The following is a 5,000-nucleotide window of genomic DNA, read 5'->3' as shown; positions in this document are numbered from 1 at the left end:
CAATGGATATTCAATCAAACAATTCATCACTGCATTAGCTTTAAAATCTTCGTTCCCTAAATTTGGATCTCGCTTTTCTTTTGGATTATAATAATAATAATAATAATAATAATAATAATAATAATAAGGAAAGAGAACTAGAGAGTTAGAGCCATCCTACTACTACTACTACTACTACTACTACTACTACTACTACTACTACTACTACTACTACTACTAATAATAATAATAATAATAATAATAATAATAATAATAATAGGAAGGGGAACCAGAGAGATAAAGCTCTCATGTTCTAAGCATGTCATTAGGGATGAGCCTGTCAGCTCCATAACTAGGTAATGCATGTGTGCAGGGACAGCAGGCTAGGAATTGAAACACAGGCCTTGCAAATGCTACCCATTCATTATTTTTGATATTAGGAATTTCATATGTCGAGATGTAGAAGTTTGAAAATTACAAACGCAACACACACACACACACACACACACACACACATATATATACATATATATATATATATATATATATATATATATATATATATATATATACATACACATATATATGTATATATATATATATATATATATATATATATATATATGTGTGTGTATATGTATGTATGTATGTATGTATATATATATATATATATATATATATATATAAATATATATATGGATATATATGTATATATATAAAAAGAAATATATATATATATATATATATATATATATATATATATATATATATATATATATATATATATATATGTATGTTACACATTTATACCATTTGGAGAGTTGAAGCAGATGGAAAAAGCCTTCCGGATTCTTAATTAATCTGTTTGGATTAATTTGATGCAAATGCTAACATCCTTATACAACTAGTACAGTAGTCTGTTGGCTGTAGGTGATTCACAAAACCACCAAATGTAAGCCATACTCATCACCATATTTCTTACTTACTTAATCCTCAGGTACCCACGGGATGCATAGCGCCTCACTGAAATCACGTCATAAGTCTCTTTCCTGTGCCATCTCTCTGAGCTGAACACAAATTGGCCGATGAGAGAACTGTGTTTGACACAGAGATGACTCTTCACTGTTCTTAGCTGGAGGCCCCCGGGTGATTTATAAGGAGACCTTGCTTCAATTTCATTATAAATTGTGACTTAGCAAATTTTTGCGGTCTTTAAATCTAATCAATACATTTACATATCGTCTTTTGAAAGATTAGTTCGAAATAAATCCTATCTCTCATTATAAGGAAAAATAATAATTCTTTTGTGTAGGTGTTATTAGTGATGCTGAAACCAACAAATACATTTTCAGTCATCCATTCTTTACCTTGCCATAAATCATATTGAGAGCCACTGGCAAAACCTTTTGCACAATGTACCCACATGCACGGCAGGTTACCTAAGGAAACCGGCTGAATTCCCCAGCGTTCAATGTCCTTCTCAAGGTCAAAAGAACATCAGGTCGACTTATGCGTAGGTGAAGCTGGGGCATGTAGAATTGCTTGAGGTTAAAACGTTCACCTCTCACAGTCTTACAACACAAAGTGACTTCTTGATTTTTATGTTCGTTCGTTTTCATTATTTCTTTGAAAGTAACGTGTCACCATTTTGGCAATTCAGTTTTCTGAAAATTGTGACGTCCAAGGAGTAAAAGATACAGCAAATTCAATTTAAAAAAAAATAGAATTAAGGGTAAATGAATATTTTGCTACACACTTTTGTGATAAATTCTGTAGAAAAGGGAGATTCATCGACCTTTTTTTTAAATAAAAAACTCATTACTTATTTTGGAAAGATTTTGGCGATCAGTAAATATGACATAAGTGAACATACAAAATATATGAATGTAAATTTTAAATATAGTTTATATATATACAGTATGTATGTATTACAAGCACGTGTTTAGGAATATCAAGTATATTTCGGACGTATATCTAAATAAATGAATGGTATTATATATTTTTTGTATCAGTTTATTAAGACCTTAAAAATGGTCTGCAACAAGCAAAATCAAAAATTTATCCGCAAGTAGAAGAAGCAAATTTCCTGCGTTGTAAGTTAGTAATCTTATTACCTCTTACCAGGATTTTGATTTCTTCCCCTATGATGGTATTCTGAGTAAATATTTTATGCTCATTTCATTACGTGCATTTATGTAAATGTGTGTACATATATATGAGAAACACATTAGGTCTGTGTCTTCTTCAATTGCACAAAAAATTGGCTTATTGAGAAAGTCTTACAAAATTTTCGGTGATCAATCTATTCTGAAGAAGTGTTTTAATTCTTTCATTCTACCTTTTTTTGAGTATTGCTCTCCTGTCTGGTGTTCAGCTGCTGATTCTCAACTTAATTTGTTGGACAGAAACTTACGGTCTATTAAATTTCTTATTCCTGATCTAGATATTAATCTTTTTCACCGTCGTTCAATTAGTTCATTATGCATGTTGCATAAGATTTTTCATAACTCTGACCATCCTTTACATTCAGATCTCCCTGGACAATTCTATCCTGTTCGTAATACTAGGCAGGCAGTTAATTCTAATAGCCAGGCCTTCTCCATCATGAGGCTCAATACTACACAGTATTCTAGAAGTTTAATCCAGCTGTTACCAAGTTGTGGAATGATCTTCCTAATCGGGTAGTTGAATCAGTAGAACTTCAAAACTTCAAAGTTGGAGCAAATATTTTCATGTTGACCAGGATGACATGAGTCTTTTTATAGTTTATATATGACATATCTTTTTGACGTTGTTAATAGTTTATATAGGACATATCTGTTTTGACGCTGTTACTGTTTTTAGAATGATATATTGTAAATTTATTCTCATCATTTATTTATTTCCTTATTTCCTTTCCTCACTGGGCTATTTTTCCCTGTTGGAGCCCTTGGGCTTATAGCATCTTGCTTTTCCAACTAGGGTTGTAGCTTGGCTAATAATAATAATAATAATAATAATAATAATAATAATAATAAAATATTATGTATCAATGAATATTTTAGTAAAATATATCCACAGAACGATATATATATATATATATATATATATATATATATATATATATATATATATATATACACAGTATATATATATACAGTATATACATGCATATATTTGAATATATACTGGATATATGTATATATACATATTTATATATATATTTATGGATATATATCATTATATATAAATATACAGTATATATATATATATATATATATATATATATATATATATATATATATATATATATATATACACACACACATATATATACACACACGTGTACATGTGCCAAATAAGGCAATTACCAATTTTTTAAGTATAAATTCTTCCGTGTACTGAAATGTTTTTAACATGACTCTCATCATATGAACAGTTATGAACTGACTTGCGTTGTTGGTGAGAGCTACGTTGGGATTTCCCGTTTCTTAACCTTTTAGTACACGAATATTTTTAACTGGTTAATTGTGTAGTTAGTACTTGATTATTTTCAAGTGTACATTTTCCTCGGAATTTAAATTGCATATGTTTTTTTGGTCATTATCGGGTTCTTTGTCACGTACGGAGCAGAACCCAAAATTAAAGGCCGTTCACGAATAACAGAGGCAAGGCACAATGACAATGCCCTAGCTAGCGGGACAGTGCCCTAGAGACGGATCATATAAATATATATATATATATATATATATATATATATATATATATATATATATATATATACTGGGCATATATACTGTATATATACATATATATATGTGTGTGTACAGTATATATATATATATATATATATATATATATATATATATATATATATATACATATATACATACATATATCTATATGTATATATATACATATATATATACACATATATATACACATATATAAACACACATATATATATACATATATAAATGCATAAATATACATATGTATATACATATATACACATATATATACATATATATAAATATATATATATATATATATATATATATATATATACATATAGCCAGTGCCCAAGCAACTCCTCCACTGAAGTTAGGACCAGGGGGGGCCAGGCAATGGCTGCAGATAACACAGTAGGTATGTCTACAGGTTCCCCCAAAGACCCCTCCTTAGCTCACAATGATGTTGAGGTTGTAGATACTACCAGAAACTATCGAGCTTCAGCGTGACTCGAACCCAAGTCCTTCAGATTGCCACCACAACTCTTAGTTAGAGGAGGCTTTGCAAAACGATGCTATGGAATACTACCTTTTCCTTTCTCAACATTAGGAAAACATCGGAAGGTAACACAACACTTAGCAATTTTGTAAATACTAAGAAAATGGGAAATTATATTAAAATCCTTTATGACCGGTATGCAAAATAGAAAATAAAAAGATAACAGACCATTTTTTCACTTATCCTGAAAATGGTGATATTCATAAGCAACTGATCTGTTTCTATACAATATTTGAATATGCGTTAAAGAGAAATATATATGTAGTTCGTGGGTACAGCCAAAGGTTACGGACGCTTATACGCCATGACCTTAGCTGGGTGGTAAAGGTCACTTTTTGTTCGCATTCGGAAAAATAAACTAGTTCGGTAGAAAAAAACACTGGAAGATATACTTCATTGCAAAGTATGCAACATCTTTTTTTTAAAGCAGTTTCTGGCCCTTGCGTTTTTCCCAATCGGTTTCGACACTGAAAAAATCCAGGAAAAAAATATGGAAATACCCAAGTCGTCAGACTATAATAGCTGTTATGAATGCTCTTTTTTTTAGCCATGCGCACATCATATTCATAAGAGTTGCAAGATGAGAATTATCTTTTCAACGGCCGATTCCGACATACTGGAATTTTATTTTCAGTTATCGTCAGAACTAGCAAAATCTCATCTTTTATTGCTACCATTATTCTATTCCTATGCTACACATATACAAAGATATCAATAAGCAGAGGCAAAAAATATTAGATATATGTCTACTT

At 30.2% G+C, this 5,000-nt stretch overlaps 1 protein-coding gene across 2 annotated transcripts in view; it reads left to right on the top strand.

Moving 5' to 3' along the window:
* Gbeta76C (guanine nucleotide-binding protein subunit beta-2) overlaps positions 1-5,000 on the top strand; it is a 98,979-nt gene that overhangs the window by 8,476 nt on the left and 85,503 nt on the right. The window lies entirely within an intron of this gene.

Source organism: Palaemon carinicauda, chromosome 26, assembly GCF_036898095.1.
Source record: "Palaemon carinicauda isolate YSFRI2023 chromosome 26, ASM3689809v2, whole genome shotgun sequence".
NCBI lineage: Eukaryota > Metazoa > Arthropoda > Malacostraca > Decapoda > Palaemonidae > Palaemon > Palaemon carinicauda.
Note: the sequence above shows the minus strand (reverse complement) of the source record. Positions and strands in the feature narration are given on the sequence as shown.